Here is an 18693-nt window from a genome sequence, read left to right as displayed (position 1 = left end):
CTGATGACAATTAGGGTAGTCACCAATCTGATTACAGTAGATGGCCTGATGTAGGATCCCCCTCTGTATGCTGTGAATACCATTGGTTAATAAAGAAACTGTCTTGGGCCTGCACAAAGAACAGAGTTAGATGGGGAAAACTAAACTGAATGCTGGGAGAAAGAAGGGAGGAGTGAGAGAGAAGCCATATAGCCCCACCGGAGACAGACACCAGAACTTTACCCAGTAAGATACAGCCTCATGGAGATACACAGATTAATAGAAATGGGTTAAATTAATATGGAAAAGTTAGCCAATAAGAAGCTAGAGCTAATGGGCCAAGCAGTGTTTTAAATAATATAGTTTCTGTGTGATTATTTCGGGTCTAATCGGCCAGAAACCAACAAGCTGTTCTCATTACAACAATGGCCAGTTCAGGCACCCTCTCCACTATTGCTAGGAGTCTTATCTGGAGTCATTCTTGCTTTTACAAGCTTTTTTTGAGCCAAAGAAATATTGTTCAACCATAACAACCCTGTTTCCATTCCGTGGCATTTGGAAACGTATGAAACACACCCCTTGGTGCCCTTGTCACCACAGAGGTCACTGCCAAATAGCTCCAACTAGGCTGAAGAATTCCAGTGGAATCTCCAGAATCAAGGGTCTCTGAAGAAGAAAGGCGCATTCCTGGGGAGGGGTGGCACAGGCTCTAAGTGACCCGGGAAAGAACCCAGTGGATCCACGGTTGCTGGATGTTTCTTTTCACTGGTTCACAACCAACAAAATGCACATCAATGGAAACAACACTCTTTTTTCCACTTCTTTTGATGCTCAGAAAGGGAGGGGGCAGCAGGAACCACTTGCCCTGACTTCTCCTGCCTCTTCTCCAGTCTGTTGTGAAAATAATGATAAAAACTGCCCCTCATTCCCCAACCTCTACTCACATCAGAAAGAAGAAGTAGGTCTGGGCAGTACTTACGCCATCCTGCTGTAATTCTATATGGCCTAGGTGTGCATGACTTGGAGGCAGAGAAAGTCTGGGGAGAGACCCAGAGGACTTTCACTATCTATATCACAGTTTTTGTTTGTGTGGTTTGTAAAAATGTTGATCCCCAAACAGTAACCAGCCTAGTAATTCTCGACACTCCATCACTAACAAACTTGATAATGATTTTTTTTCTCTCTCTAAACATTTCATAGGTTTTGCCCAAGCTGCCAATGAAAGCAAAACATGCTCTGTATTTGCTTCTCTCTCTCTCTCTCTCTCTCTCTCTCTCTCTCTCTCTCTCTCTCTCTGTGTGTGTGTGTGTGTGTGTGTGTGTGTGTGTGTGTGTGTGTGCTTGTGTCTTGTTCCTTTTAAGTTATAGCCACCAGAGAGGCTTGATAAGTTTTCCTCTTATCTCACTAAGACATCTGAGCCTGATCCATAGTAACCGAATAATCAATTAATTCTCTTACAGACTTCCATTTACATAATGAAAATGCAATGCGCTGATATTTTATATGAGTCATTTTTGGTCGTCTAGACTGATAATATATTGCATATTGATTGAAAAGGGAAAGTCTAATGGATCTTCTGTTGTTGAACTTGCAAAATTAGAATCAAAGTGAAATGACAGGAGCAAGAATGTATTGGACTTGTATCTATATTTCTCTATTCAATATAGGATCTTAAATGTCTGGACCTGATTACAACTTTGCACTCATTTGAGCAAAAATGCCACATACTGACTGTGTGGTGCAGCCTTGTTACCTGAACCAAAATCGCTATTTTATTGTTTACAAACATTGCTCATGGCCCAGGTTAGAGTCTTAAAAAGTCTGCATAGCCAGTGCACCTGTGATTTTTCCTTCACTGTAGATGTTGACTCCTTAGCCTGTGAAGGGGAAAGAACATAAGTAAGGCATAGATAAAACAAGACTTAAGGGTTAGGGCTCTGCGGTCTGCATAGGCCCGTGAAAGAGTGAGAGTTGGTGCTATTTCTAGTCCTTCTGATATCATCCAGTCACAGTAACAGATCATGCTTAGCGCATTTTACTGCAATTCAGCACAGCAGGCAAGTATCACGGTTATGCTTGCAGACACAGGCCAGGTTCTGTAAACTCCCACTTCCCTCGCTTAAGAGCTGCTGGAAGCAGGTATCCTGCTTGACTTCCCCGAAACTTCTGCATCATCATCCTGAATCAGACACTGTGGTGATGTTCACTCACAATGCTATTCTGGTGTCAAAAATAAACCAGCTCCTCCTTGCTAAGTGCCAAAAATAAAACCTGTCACACAGAAAATGCTCAATAAAGCAGATATGATTACTAATCAATAAACAAATCCAATATGGTCCTGGCATGCCAGGTTAAAGACCAGTGGAGAGCCCATGGATCCATAAGAGGCAAGTTCAAGGTAGGAAAGTTGAATGAAAAAGTAGCTATTCGTCAAAAGATAGGTTGAAGGTCCTATGGCTTGAAGATATCCCCCAAAGGTCATGTTACTAAATTACACATTCATTAGTGCTTGGGGACAGGGCCTAGTACAAGGTGATAAAGGCACTCAGGCTCACTCATGAGTGGACAAAAGCTGTTAGCTCTGAAGTAGGCTCTTAATGGGTACACATTCAGCATATATTCTCTCTCTCTCTCTCTCTCTCTCTCTCTCTCTCTCCTCTTCTATCTTGCATTGGCTCTCTTCTCCCATCCTTCATTCTTTCCTCTCTGTGCAATGTCTTCTGCAAAACTACAATACACCAACAAGGCCATGGCAGCTGCCAGCTCCTCGATGGGGCACAGCTCTCCTAGCCCTAAGAATCTTGTCACTTTCCACTCACTACAAATTATCCCATCTGAGTTATTCTGTTGCAACAGCAACAAACAAAGACTGTAAAATTCTGTTTTCTGCTTTTCTCTTTTGTTCTTATTCTTTTGTGTGTCTGATATTTTCACAATGGCCCCATATGTACCTGTGTGGGCTTTTAAACACCAAAATTATTTACACTTTTCACAGCAAGGGAAGTCATCATTCAGGAGGGGGAAAGCAAAGTACTATGGAGCTGACATGCTGCCCCTTTCTTAGGGATGTCAGCCATGGTTTCGCTGAAATTTTCAGCATAGCAACTGCACCTGGATGGTGGGACACCTTCAGAACAGGACTGCCTTGAAAATCCAGGATGAGACCCAGATCTCCCACCCGAACTCTGGTCAGACGCTCACCATTTACTCAGGCCCCCTTGCCCTCATCAGGAACAAATCTTCAGAATAGATAAAAAAAAATGACTTGTGTTAATGTGCCCTTCTCATGGAGAAACTGCAGAGAGATGATTAAAGATGTACGAGTTGTGTGGCCCTAAGACACTCATGCAGAGCTCAATAATCTATCAGCTCCTCTTTTCCTATAAGAGAAGAAGGTATCCTTGGGGTTCACATGGCCCTCAAAACAGAATACACTTGGGAAGGAACCTTGAGCCCCTGCACTAAATCCAGGATCCCACACGACAATAGAAGGCAAAGATAGAAGCATTTGAATCCACCTCCTGGTAACTCATCTTGCCTCTCCTGTACTGACTATGGACTTCAGCTTCAAGAAAACTTGTAATGTTGAAAGGAAAGGAAAGGAAAGGAAAGGAAAGGAAAGGAAAGGAAAGGAAAGGAAAGGAAATCGCAGTGGCTTCAGATGATTCAATAATTATCCTTCTCAACAATAGTGTGGATGGTTTCACAGATGAGTTAAAATTCAGAGGTGAGTTAAAAAACTATTCTTGATAGCAGGTATCCATCCTTACCTCCAGGAAAGGAAGGCCAAAAATGGTAGACTAAACCATATACCTTTCAAATACAGATTTTTAGAGTCACCAGTACAAAAATTAAGGAGAGTATTGTTTGACATTATTATTTTTGTGCCCCAGTTGACCACCAAGAACATCTTTATGCTTGTACTTTCTTTCTCCTCCATCTGACCTTCATTCTCTACTGTTTCAAATGGTACAGAGCATCTACTTTTTAGTATTGGTATCGCCACGTGAGAAAACAATGTGGAGAATGACATTTATCGATCTTGTTCCAGTGAGCGTCAGTGATCTTATTAACGCTGAAGTCTCTGTGAAGGAGGGAAGTAATTGCGTGCAACAAGGAACTGTTGTAGCAGGACAGTCAGTGACACCCTGAAGAGTCTAAAACACTTGGACAATCTTTAGAGACCAAAGAGCAGCTCAGGCTCCCTGAAGATGGAAGGACAATGCCCCAGGTGCGTGGCACCCAAAGACACTTTGCATCTGCCCAAGGGATGCTCCACAGAAGTGGTTCTGGCAGAGGCAGTGGTGTTTGAATTCATGTTGTTATACAGTTCTTCCCAGCACTTTCATTTTTCCAAATAAAACTTTTAAATTTTACCCAAGTTTATGAAAGTTAAACACAGAAAAAATATTAAGTGGAATACTTCCTGTTAATCTGGAACTGGTAGGTAAGATTTGAGGTCGAAGCCGCTAAATAACCCATATTCTAAAGGACCCTTCCAGCCACTAGGATAAACAGCACCATGTGTTTGTTTTGGCCTTCTCTGGAATCCACCAAGATACTAGAAAAAGGCCATGAAATTAGGGGGGACAAAGAGAGGCTTTAAGAGAGGGGGTTGGGAAAGACAATACGACAAATTGGAGGTTGAATAGTAGGAGAATAAAGGGCACAATGGTGAGTGGGGATAGGGGAGATGAGAGAGGTTGGGGTATAAACAGAGAGTCAACCAAATCAAAATTGATATGCAAACCTATTACTTTGTCATCTAATTAATTCTTTTCTTTTTTATTTATTCTTGTCTCATATAATACATCCCAACTATAGCCTTTCCTTCCCTCTACTCCTTCCAGTCTCCCCGCCCATCCCTGACCTCGCTCTCCCTCAGATCCACTGTTCCTCCATTTCCCTTCAGAAAAGAGCAGGTCTCCAAGGAATATCAAGTGAACATGGCATAAGAAGTTACAGTAAAGCTCTGCACAAACCCTTATATAAGGGCTGGACAAGGCAACCTAGTAGGAGGAAAAACCCCAAGATAAACAACTGTAACATATATGCAGAGGACCTTGTACAGCCCCATGCAGACTCCATGATTGCTTTTTCAGTCTGCCTGTGTCCTTCTAGTTGATTCTGTGGTCCATGGTCTACTAGTGTCCTTGATCCCTCTGGTTCCTAGAATCCTTCCCCCACCCCAGTGTTGGGCTGTAGGTCTCTGATTCTGCTTCCATTAGCTGCCAGAGGAAGCCTCTGGGGTGACAGCTGGGCTAGGCACTGATCTATCAGTATAGTAGAAAACCATTTTAAGTGTCAAAAATACTAGAAAGAAAGAAAGAAAGAAAGAAAGAAAGAAAGAAAGAAAATGTCCTAGTTGGTCAGGAAATCGCTATGAGGCCATGCCAGCCTCATACTCATGGAAATTCTACCTATTCTTATCAAGTGCAGATTAAAGGCATGTGCACCACATACTATTGAAAAATAATCTTTTAAGAAAAAGAGTCAATAATCAATTTGGTGTGAAAAAATAACCAGCCTAATAGGAAGACACATGGCATAGAAGTTTCTGTTCTTCCCAAGAAGGACAGAAAGGGGGTTCTTCATATCTCCAAGGCAAGTAAAAGAGTTCCCAATGTTAACTATGTCCATCAGAAAGAGGATCAGACACGCCAGAGTTGCAAGGACTGGTGCCTCGATGTGACTGCAATCTCTTGAGCAGAGAGAAGTGGAGCTAAGGAGAGACAACACAATGGTCAAGCTTTGTTGGCATCGTCCCATCATCCTTGGGGTTTCTGAGCTGCACCCTCATCTTTACAAACTGTCCTGCTGTCTGTGGCCTTCCCTTGGATGTCTGGTCCTTGGAGAAGGTGAAGCACTCTACTATGGCAATATCATCAGTAGTTGAGGGGATCCCAGAAGCTGTGAAATATAGTTTTATAGATATGAATTAATGTATAAAGCTCTATCAAGGATCCCCAGAGAAGAAAACCCTGCCCAGGCACTCTCGGTGCTGACCTTACAACATTAGGAAGCCAGCTCTGAAGGGTCTCCACAGCTCAAAGCCAGGGAACCAGAGAAACTAGTGGAAGCAAATATTAAACCAGTATGTACGTTTTCCTTCCACGCTACTCCTCTCACATGCTCCCCATACATACGAAATTAAACACAGAGAGGCAAAATAATGGAGTAAGAAAGCCACAGGGGGTACCCGTCCTCTTCCTCACCCCCAAATCTGCCTGTTAGCATCTAGGAGTGTAAGAGTAAGAAAGGGAGAAAAAACTTAAACCACTCTTAACATTTTTTACCTTTTCTTTTTAAAATTTTTTACATCTTCTATTTATTTATTTGGTATGTGTGTGTGTGTGTACATGTGCATGCATGTGCATGCATATGCCATGCTGTGGTTGTGGAAGTCAGAGAACAAGTTGCAAGAATTACTGGCTCTCTCCTTCTACTATGTGGATTTTAGGGACTGAACTCAGGTCCCCAAGCTGAGGGGTAATCACCTTATCCTCTTAGTCATCTTGACAGCCTAAAAGGCTTAAAGTTTTAAAATTGAGTGTACATATCATTTTTTTTAATCCTTACGAGTTTTGTTGTAGTTGTTTTATACAGATAGCTTGGTTCTTGTGACACTAGACAATTAAAGCAGTTTAATCAATTACGCAGATAATTTTGATAATGACTTCAGGGGGGATAAGAACACAGACCGCTTGATTTTCCAACCTTGCCCTGCTCTGCTCTGTGGATCAACCTCCTCCCCTCACGCATCATGTGTTCTGTCTTTTATAAGGAAGAAGACGATGAGAGTAAAAACAAAATTAATAAAATTTGCCCCGCTTCCTTTTCCGAATGGCTTTCAAATCAGCAGCTCTTCCAGGTGTGCCTTGCGTAGCCCAGTTGCTCAACTGTATTATGGCAGTGACTAGGTGAGGTGGAAACCAAATGGGGGCTGTGGTGGAGACGCAGCACTACTGTGCCTATCAACTTAATAAATGAAGTTATCACCATCAGTCAGGTCCAGAGGCCACCGAGGCCCTGCAGTTTGCTGAGTCAGACCTTGCACATTTAATAAAAGGGATTGAAAAATAGTGCTTGATGTTGCTCTAGCTCAGATCAGTAAATTGTGAGGACACCCCATACATTAAGCGGAACCACTCATTTCCATAATGGGATAGGATCATCTCCATTGATTCTGCCGGGCTCTGAGGACAGAAGTTTGCCTGGGGTCATTACAAAAGGACTATGGGGGCTCAGAGCAGTTGACAGTGGGCAATGCACTAACCCTTGTGCCAAAACCCCGGATGGACAGAGAATACCAAGATTTCACTGGTGTGTGTGTGTGGTCTAGTCTTAAGATACACTGCTTCTGGTTTTAAATTTCTACATAGTTATCTCTGCTTAAGGACTGAGTTTCTCCTGCTCAGATGCTCCAGATCCATCCTACCATGGCTGCGTCATGGATGTCACTGACTGAATTGAAAATGTCATTTTTCCCCCAACATCTCTGAAAGTCATTTCCTTCTCCCGAGCATATTCTCAGTCACTTAAAAGGGAACCGCTATGCTGACATCCAATCCTGCATTGCTGCTTGTACATTTCAGCTGTTTGCCGCTCTACATAGTATGTTGGGCTTTTTGTTTCTCTGATGCATTGCAAGCACCTCCTGATCACACTAACCCAGTGACATTCAAGGAATCTATTGGATAAACAAGCTCTATTTGAAAAGGTGTGACCGTTTTCAAATAGCATAAAACTTACTCAAAGGAAAATGAAATAGATGGATCCTTAGGAGGCAGATTCATATGAGATGGATGCTTAACCAGCCCCTGATGGATGTTCGAGAAAAGAAAGTCAGCCTCCTCATCAAGATCAGCTAAGATCTTCATGACAGAAAGGTATCAATATTCCCCCAAGTACAAAGGAAGGGAGAGCAGAGAAGGAGAACGGTGTGCAAGGTCAACGGCCTGGGGATCTGAGATCATAGTAAGGAGTCTGGATCAGGTGGAACCATACCATGCTGGGCACACTCAGAGAACCACAACGATCAACTGCCAGGCTGTGATTCTTGGCTGGGCCATAGAGAGAGATAGAAACAGTGACTTTAAAAGTGTATTTGTAGGCTTGGCCTGTTTGTAATTAGGAGCATCGTGCAAAAACCAACTTTCCACAGAGCTCTAAAATTGTGAGTAGCCAGACTTATTACAGGAAAATGTATTTTTTTAAAATTATGGTATTAATTTTTATATGTGTGCACATGTATGTGTGTTTTCATATGTGTAGAGGTGAATGCATGTACATGCATGGGAGACCAGAGGACAGTCTCTGGTGTTGTTTGTAGTTCCTCAGGCACTGTCCACGTTGTTTGTCTGTTGGTTCAAGGTAGAGTTTCGCACATCAATTAGAGATGTCCAGGGATATGTATTGTTCCACCTTCCCGGTGCAATGGTTACATACGTGCACCACCACACCCATCTCCTTCATATGGGTTCTGGAGATTGAACTCACATCCTCCTGCGTGCAAGCCAAGCACTGTATTGACTAAGCCGTCTTCCTCACCTTAAATGATGATATCATTTTATATCCAATTTTGTTCTTCTTGTAATGTAATACTGAATCATCCAACTCCAATAAACTTTATTTCTTCAGAATGAAGTGAAAAAATAACACTATCATTCCTGTTGGGCAAAGTAGGTTGACATAATACTTTACCTCCAAGATTCAGTGGCTGTGTTGAACTACAGCTTCTGGAAACTCTAAAACTCAGTGCTTGCATGAGCCTTGTTGACTGGATTTCCACACACAGTGCTATCGCTCAGGAACATGAACTATATCCTGAATATGCCAGTTCTGAATATTCATTATGACAACTTTCTGGAACGTACTATGTATTCAAGTTCATGCTTGTTAAGATTTGAATAGATAATCTGTGCTAACAGTAACCAGAGTTATCATTTAGCACAAGAGTGTGGAGTATACTCTATCAACCCAGGTTTGAATCTCTACTATACTCTGCATCCTCATTATCATAACACTAGCCCTGAAACTATGAGTCTTTCAATCACATCCTTACTCTATATATTAATGATGGTCATTTACAATACACAAAGACCAATGATAAAAAATAATGGTTTTGGAGATTTCTAAAAGCTGCCTGAGGCCAGAGGTCATTTGGAAGGTGGAAGAATTTTCTTGCAGCGGTTTCATCTAATTCGAAGATGGAGGATGCTGGAAGCAAGGAGTTGAGCAGCACAGGAGAGCCAAGAGAAGTGGACTGCCTGATGTCTAGTCAACCGAGCACATCCTTTGCAAAGCCCCCTGCAAAGAAAAAAAGAGCAAACAAGACAGCAAAAGAGGACGATTGTAAATCAAACAAGAAAGCAGGAGATGCTGAGACTCCAAAACCCACTCCTAGGAAAATAATAGCAGTTCCTCCTCTACCGGATTATCTGCCCCCAGTGAACCTGATTCACCGAGACATTTTGCGAGAATGGTGCAAGAAGCAGAAGCTGAGCAGCAAAGGCCAGAAATTAGAGACTTACAAACGACTCCTTGCAAGTTCTTACCCCAAACAAATGACTGAATTAGAGAACATTCCTGACACACCGAGAGAGGCCAGGGTGAAGATGCGTAGGAAAAAATTGAAGACGGAGACGGAGGAGGGGCGAGTCTTGTCCTCAGGTGATAGTGCCTCTTGAAGTGGTCCCTGTACCAGAGGAGCAGATACCCGCCCTTACTGAACCTCCTGTCCTCTATGAAGAGGTCAGCACAACGGTTGTGACCACAACCGCCTCTGAGGCAGTGTTGGCGTCTTAGTCGAGGATTGCAGTCAATGCTAACAAGAACGAGGCCCTGCAGTCCATTACAACACCCGAGACAAACGGGGATCTGTGGTGTGTGGTCCATGGGAGAAGCCTTCCAGCAGACTCAAGAGGTTGGGTTCGGCTTCAGTTCCACGCTGGACAAGCCTGGGTACCTGAGAAGAAGGGGAAAGTGATTGCCCTCTTCCTGCTGCCAGCCTGCACCTTTCCGCCCCCACACCTGGAGGATAACATGCTGTGCCCCATGTGTGTTCACAAGAACAGGATCCTCAATAAGAGCCTCCAAGGATAAAGGGAATCTCAGGTGTGAGTAGCTGCTGTCATTACCTACTCCTTGGAGTGAGATACGGAACTGCAGCCAAGACTGAGACTGATGGGAATTCACACCTGTGCCCTTGAAGGTGCCCCGATCAGCCAGAAGCCATGAGGCCTTGTTTGTTATTTGTTGCTGTAGTACTATACTAGCAGCTTGGAAAAAGAGCCAGTGAAGCCACCAAAACGCAGCAGGTCCACCTTTTCCTTGTGAGGACTGCATACTCTTAAGTGACTATGCCTTTTACTGTTGTGTGAAAATAAAGTTTTGCTGGGGTGGGAACTGGCATCTCCAGATATAGTACTTGCTTGTACTGCCACCGCCACAATGGGGTCATAGGCAGTTCTGTGGTCCCCTGTAAAGATTTAGCTTATGACTGTAGCCTCTGCATGTCCCCTTTCCTGGGTTGTAGTATGTTTGTTAGTGTGTAGTGCTTGGGTTTGTTTTCTATTGTTGCAATATTAAACCAAATCTGGTTTTTGGCAAAAAAAAATAATAATAATGGTTTTGAATATATTTAACAATATTCTTTTGAAGACTTCTAATAGTTTTTTCTATAAAACTATTTCCTTAGATTAGAAAAATTAGCTCCTTTATATAATATTTATGCTATACAATATATGTAAGAAGAAAACTATTTAGAAACTAGAGCTTTATGTAAATAAAAGCTATTAAGCCACAGTACCATCCAGATCTCTTGTGTCTCTTCATATTTGAATGGTTCGGTACCTTAATGGCCCCATGAAAATCTCAAGTCCAACAGTTTCTTGAATCCCATGGAAATGCTTGCTCAGCCGTTCAATAACATCCATTGTTTCTGTTTCAAAGCAGTAAGAAATATGTATAATGGATATGCACACCAGTAAAAACAAATGGATATAACTTAGTCTTACCCATTCTTCAAGTGTAACTTGAAAATCACAGTGATAGCTTCCCACACACAGGCACAGATGTTAGATTAACTTTCGAACAATAGAGTCTATCTGCTTCTACATGCAAGGAAGTAGAGACTGAAAGACAAGTGCTCCTGTAAGCTCCTAATTCTGGAAATGGTTCAGTGCGTAATGCCATCAGCAGACAACGTTGGCTAGTCAGTCATGTCAAGGATGAAGTTCTCAACCACACTAATCATTTCCTCAACACCTGTTTAGACATAAACCCTGCTTCTCCAGCCTCTAGACTACTTATTTATAAAATGATGGTCTTGATTAAAATCACCATTTTGTTCTTGTTCTTCACAGTGCTTTGTAAAACAATTCATATAAAATAAAGCCTTCCACCCTCCCTTACCCCTCTCCCACCTAGAGGGGGTAAGAGGAAGAGGAGGGAAGCATGGGACAGGGAAGGAGAACTTGAAAGAATGGGAGTGTCCAGATGGAGGAAGGACATAGATGAGAGCAAGGAAAGAAATATTTTGACTGAGGGAGCCATTATGGGCCTAGCAAGAAACCTGGCACTAGAGGAATTCACAGGAATAACCCCAGCTAAGACCCTAAGCAAAAGAGGAGAGGATGCCTGAACTGGCCTTGCCCTATAGTCAGATTGATGAATATCTTAAATGTCACCATAGAACCTTCATCCAGCAACTGATGGAAACAGAGGCAAAGACCCTCAGTGGAGCAATGGGCTGAGCTCCCAAAGTCCAGTTGGAGAGTGGGAGGAGTGAGAATATGAGCAAAGAGATCAAGACCATAATGGGGATACCCACTGAACCAGTTTACCTGAGCTAATAAGAGCTCACCAACTCCAGCCAAACAGGGAAGAAAGCAACATAGGTCCAATCTAGTCCTTCTGAATGTGGGTAACAGTTGTACGACTGGGGCAGACTGCAGGACCAGTGGAAGTGGCACCAGGATTTCTCCCTACTGCTTTTGCTAGCTTTATGAGAACCTATTCTCTTTGAATGGATACATTGCTCAGGCTAGATGTAGTAGGGAGAATCCTGGGTCTTCCCCAAAGCAATGTGCCTTAGCCTCTCTGAGGAGTGGATGAGAGGTGAGGTGGGGGTAGATGAACAGAATGGGAGGAGGGGAGGGAGTGGGAACTGGGATTGGTATGTAAAATGTTTTCTTTTTAAAAAATAAAATAAATTAAATTTAAAAATAAAAATAAAGCCATAATAAAAGAAGCAAAGCTCCCCAAAAACCCATCATTATTCATTGTTAGGGTGATACCCTCTTACATAGTTCTTTGCTCCTATGCATGTGTGATGATCAGCTTGTCTTACATTGATAGGGCTATGTCCTATTTTTGTATTGCAGATTCTATTTTTTAAATATTATCTTTAACTCCCCTCTCTTTTTCCTCTTGTGTTCTATCCGCAGACAAAATAACTCCTCTCCAGGTTTCACCATGAGCACATAACTACAAACACAACAATGAAATAAACCTCCATGGAGGAGGTACATACATTATACCATGTAATGTGATTGAAATTGACCGCTTCTCATTTTAAAATGCATTCTGTTACATCCAAGCCATCGAGGATGGATCTCCTTTAATCTCCTTAATGACTGCATGCACGATATTGTATGGATAGACTAAAACTCCATTTTCCTACTTGTGAGCATTTATTTGTTTTCAGTTTTTAGCAACTGCAAACGCTATATGATGAAATGCTTGTGTGTTCTAATGATTTTATTTCTGTGGGATAAATTCCCAGAAGCAGAATCGTTGGATCAAAGAATAAATATATTTTTACTTTTAACATATATTGTCAAAACTTTCCAAAAATGCTACAAATTACATCCCCCGAGCAATATTGAAGAGCACTCTATACCTCGCAATCTAGCCAACTCATTTACATTCCCACCAGTATAAAGTTGTTATTTTAATTTGCATATCCATGATTGCTAATGAACTTACGCAGCTTCTCTAATGTTGATGGATGCTTAGATTTGTTCTCCATATTTATTGTTTTTCCAGGTGTTCTCCAGGGTAAACCTAAGATCTCCTGGAACCTCAGAGGTCTCTTCCCTAGACAGTGGTCAGGTGGCCAGATTAAAGTCCTCCATCCATTCCTACAGTCAATGTATTTCATGGGTTCTTTGTAAACTAAGTTTGCTGGTTTTGAACTGACTACAAGATTACATGCTTCTGAAGATTTCTCATTCCCTAAAATTTTATGAGGCTAAAATAATATTGTTTTGTAGTATGAGGAGCAAAGGGCCGATTCCCTGCCCCCCCCAGCTTCCGGCCGCCTGGCTAGGTTATGCCCCAAAATAATAACACAGAAACTGAATTCTTTTAAACAATGTTTGGCCCATTAGCTTTAGCCTCTTAAAGGCTAGCTCTCACATCTTGCTTTAACCTATTTCTAATAATATGGGTAGCCCCACGAGGTGTGGCTTACCAGGAAAGATCTTAACCTGCGTCTGTCTGGAGTGGGAGAATCATGGCGACTGCCTGACTCGGTTTCTTCCTCCCAGAATTCTGTTCTGTCTACTCCACCCACCTAAGGGCTGGGCTACCAAAGGCCAAGCAGTTTCTTTATTAATTAACCAATGAAAGCAACAGATAGATGACACTCCCACATCATTGTTTGTTGATTTTGTTATTATTGTAAGTATTGCCTTGGCTGTGTTTTAAGTTAATTTTAGGCAGAATCTGTCTTACATCCCTTACCTACCAAAAAAATGATACAAATATGACAGATTTTACACTTGAGTGCAAGAATCACCTGCAGAATGTGTTTAAAAATATGGTCATTCAGACCCAAAGACAGATTCAGAAGAAAGGGGATGAGGTTTAAGAATCTATATTTTTAATCAACACTTTTGAAATGCATTACATAGCTAATGGGTGGCCATATTTGGAATACTCTGGTCTTTGACACTTAGTGTGTACAAAAAAAAAACTTTGATGATTAATAGTATCTCCTAATCTACCATCAAATTCTCCTGAAACCTTTGTGATTTTAGTGAAGTTGAGTCTTGGCACTAGACCATTTGTTTTAAAATCTCACATTTCGATAAAATTCAGCCTTTTGGGTACAAATAATTGTAAGCATGAGGCTGTTAGTTTGTTTCCGGCTGCTAGCCTGAAATAATCACACAGAAACCATATTATTTGCAATATTGTTTGGCCAATAACTTAAGTATATTTCTAGCTTACTCTTATATCCCAAACTAACCCATCTTCATTAATCTGTGCATCATCACGAGATTGTGGCCTACAGGCAAAGTTTCAGCACACTGTCTCCTGCAGTGGCTATGTGGCCTCTCTCTGACTCTGCCTACTCTATAAATCTCTTTCAGCCCGGCTTTACTTTGTTAAGCCATTGGCCAAAAGCAGCTTCTTTATTAACCAATGACAATAAAACATATTCATTGCATACATCACCTCCCACATCAAATAATGTCTTTGGAAATGGGAGAAAAAATATTTCTATTTCCCAAGGTGGGAAATAAGATATATGATCTTCAGAACCCTTTCTCCCCTTGCCTATTAGGAAGTGTCTTATAGCACATGCACACCCCCACGTCCCATCAAAGAATGCTGTCCTCCGACTACTAGCGTTGCTAACAAGGGAATAAAATCTCCCATAGAAAATTCAACTTTGGACTCCAGAAAGCAAAAACTTGTTACAACAAAACCAGCCACAGAAAGCATCAAGAAAGAGGATCATATAGAGCTCTCTTTGAAGAAGAATAAACTTGCTCTCAGTTAAGATGGAGCCTGCTAAATCTTAAATTCTTTCCTCTAATCCTATCTGCATCCCAATCACCCTGATTTCCTCTGTCACTGGGTGATGGTACAAAGGGAAAGATTGCAGATCTAATTAGCATAATACGGATAAGCAAATGAGGCCTAATCAATTATGGTTCACACTTGCTTTCATCACCCGTGCCAACAGTCGGCAAATTCACTGACAGTTCAAATGCGACATTTTTAGAAGCCATCAGTAAATCAATATCAAGTGACAGTAATTTAGATGCACACTTCGTTCTGCCTCCATTTCTGTCCAGGAGATGCAGACTCACAACCCCACAACACCTGAGCTCAGCAGTCAACGCATTTAGTGTTTAAATCCTACGCACGGGCCAAGTCTGTACACTAACTCTTGGCACTGGGGCTTTCTCCGATGGCTTGTGGGGAGGCTGCAGGAAGTACAATGACAGAGAGCTTCCCTCCACTGGTATGAGACTATTGGAACGAGCTCGCACATGTCTCCATAAGGAGATAATCAGATCTAGTAGGATGTGCCACAGGGCAGCCAGCCTGGGTGCTTATCTCTAGTTCTACCACTTGTAGAATCTTCGGGAACCCACTTAATCTGTCTGGGTTGCAGTTACACCATCTGCTGTTGTATGGTAGGGGGAGAAGGAGAACGAATACATACCCTTGTTTACCTGACAAACCTGAACGGAGGATAAAAATAAGACATGATAGCAAGCACTCCTCTCATAAACACAAGGTCACTGGTAGAGCTTGACGAGAACTGAACGCTGAACAAAGATGAGAGAAATGTTATGCTGTCCTCTCTGATGTTTATAATCATTTGGCTTTATTCCTATGGCATTCACATTTTAAAAAAAAATCTTAATAATACTCAGAATGAGGCAGGCAAGGTGGCTCAACAGGTAATGGAGCTTGCTGCCAAGGCTGCTCACCTGAGTTCAACCCTTGGCACCCACACAGGAGAAAGAAAGAGTCAACTCCCACAAATGATCTCTGACTTCCATACAGAAGTCATAGTAATGCACCCCCATCCCGATGCACACAAACACACAAACATGCATGCATGTACACACAGAAATAATTTGTAATTAAAATATAATAAAGCATAATTTTAGAGTTCAAATTCATTATCAGTAAGAAATTTGGACAGAGTAAGAATGGGAAAGAACCTTAATCGGTATGATCATTATCAACCTGTTTCTCACGGCTAATAGTTAGCAAAGGGTCCTTATTAGCAGCTAGAACACGGAACAACTGAAAATCAATTAGACACTGATAATGATGGTGGCTTGAGTCCTTCTTTTACCAGTCCCCCTCCATGATCACGCTTACTAGCCTACTTCTTAGGAGAAATGTCCATTCCAAATCCAGGGAGGTGCTGTTCCGGTCCTGTCTTTCAATATTGTGTATCCGGTGATTTTTCTCTGCAGTTTACCTGTGCTGGAATCATAACACCCCTAGCCATGCTGTTGGCACCATTATAATTTTTACTTAATAAATAGATAGTGTCTCTTAAAGCCACCGTTCCCCCATTTTAAGTATGGATAAATGTTAGTTAATACTTAGTTTTTAGATTGTGAGAAAATATTTATTTGAATGTATCTCAAGAAATTTATTGAGGACTATATCCCTTGACTATTATTATGGGTTGCTATTATTGCTATTGCTGCTCCTGACCCCAGGATGTAGCCCAGGCTGGCCTTGAATTTGCCCACCTGTCCCTGTCTTCCAAGTGCTAGGCTTAAAATGTGTGCTGCTATAGCCAGCTCACATGGGCTGTTGTTCTAAAGTTGCCGTGCTCAAAACTGCGAAGACTCAACAACTGGAACAAGGAGCTTCTTGTTTGCAATGCAAGTGACCTCCACTGGGCTTAGTCATATCTCTGTGGATGGCAGGGACTCTGCAAGTCTTGATTAGCAACTCTGTTCCACACATGGCTTATCCTCATCATGACTCTCTCATGGCAATGTCTGAAGCACAAGAACAACGAGGGCAGTTCCAATAGTACTTTCGTCTCTACCCTTACCACATGGCCTTGAGCCGCAGCAAACTGGGTAGGAAAGCCAAGGTATGTGACACAAGGCATGAATATTTGGTGAGAAGGATAAATGAAGCCATTAACCTGAGTATTTCATATGGAAACATTTTCCATAGGAAGTAAAAGTGTAACTGTGAAATAAAAGTTTAACTGGGAAGATACATTTTCTTTCGCTGTAGGATCTTAAAATCTAGTAGTGAATTCAAGCATTTCATACAAGGAGGAAATCAGGCTATTGAATGGAGAAGACTACAAGGAGCCTACCATTTGGGCTGAATCACAATGAACAAGTTGAATGCGAAGGCAAATGATGATGGGAGAATGGGATCCTCTTGAGAGGTGGCTCACAGAAAGAAAATCACAGCCATGTCAAAAGAACAATCACAAGTCCACAAGGCTACAAGATAAAGAGGTGAAAGACAGTAAGTAGAATGTTACCAGAAATGGTAACAAGGGAGCAAAAGAAGCTTACTTCCAGGCCAGAGTTTTTAGTCACTATTTAATAGATGTCCATTTTACCATTACATCCCAAGTAAATAAGCAAAACACAAATACAGATTCACAGAAAAAGAATCTATCTATCTATCTATCTATCTATCTATCTATCTATCATCTGTCTGTGGTGTTTGTTGCTCTCATTGGTTAATAAAGGAACTGCTTTGGGCCTATAGCAGAGCTATAAAGGAACAGAGTTAAGTGAGGGAAATGGGAACAGAATTCTGGGAGGAAGAAAGCAGAGTCAGAGAGAAGCCATGCATCCTCCGCCTGAGATGGACGCCAGTTAGAATTTTACCTGGTAAGCCACTTCTACATGGAGATATACAGATTAATAGAAATTGGTTAAATTAAGATGTAAGAATTAGCCAATAAGAAACTAGGGCCAAGCAGTGTTTTAATGAATACAATTTCTGTGTGATTCTTTCGGGGCTAAGCTGGCTGGGTGGCTGGGATGAACAAGTGGGTCCTCCTGCAACATGTCTAACTGTTTATGAATTAATGACCAAGAGACAAGCACATATGATGCTGTACTAATAGAGTCTATTAATAGATCACTTTCCTCCACTTTCTAAAGCAAGGTTTCAACCAAGAACATCTGCCCAAAACATGGTTTCGCCATTTGATGCTAAGCTGACTAGAGATATCAAACTTCCTTTCACAGATTCTTTGACATTCTTGAACATTATTGAATAACTGTCAGCTGTGTGTGAGCCTTGAATGATGTCAATCTGGATTGAAAATGTACTGACTCCTTTGTATTTTCGGAATATCGCTCTCTGTTTCTATGCAGGAACCGCAACTGGACATGACTGCAAACACAGGTCCCTTTATCCCTTAGATGTTTCTCTTAGTTTTCTCCCCAACATTTCTAGGACCCAACTCCACAGAGACATGCAGAGTCACACCTGAAAAAAAAACCGGAATGTTAATTACAATTCTTCTGTGCCTATATTTAGGCTCTGATATAATTTGAGCTAATAATGTCATTAATATAATGTAGCTTTTTAAGTGAATAGGTTTTATTCAATCAATATATTTTATTTCTTCTAGTTAAATGTTATTCGAATTCAGGTTTTTTATTTCGACTCAGGAAAAGCTATTCTTAACTATTAATAATCAGAATTAAAGATAACTTTATAATAAATTAAGAGTTTTCATTTCTGAAGTGCCACTACTGCTACTTCTGTTAAGACATCATGTTTTAACGTGGGTGTGTCAATAAGTAAATGAAAATAAGTGAAAAATAAAAATATATGCCTCGTATTAACTCTGCTGCTTTTGTGAGCAGAATTCAGTGTATAGACACTTAGTTATTACTCTTATTGATCTTTCCTCATCATTTAGGAGGATGGTACAGCTGTCCCTCCCATTTT

General features: G+C 41.4%; 1 pseudogene; it reads left to right on the top strand.

Moving 5' to 3' along the window:
* The first annotated feature begins 9188 nt into the window (after positions 1-9188).
* On the top strand, positions 9189-10083 carry LOC121454884 (annotated as a pseudogene).
* Positions 10084-18693: the final 8610 nt, after the last annotated feature.

Source organism: Microtus oregoni, unplaced genomic scaffold (assembly GCF_018167655.1).
Source record: "Microtus oregoni isolate MIOR12 unplaced genomic scaffold, Mior012 000013F_ref0000133, whole genome shotgun sequence".
Classification (NCBI taxonomy): Eukaryota; Metazoa; Chordata; class Mammalia; order Rodentia; family Cricetidae; genus Microtus; species Microtus oregoni.
The sequence above is the reverse complement of the archived record's forward strand: the minus strand, read 5'-3'. Positions and strand labels throughout refer to the sequence as shown.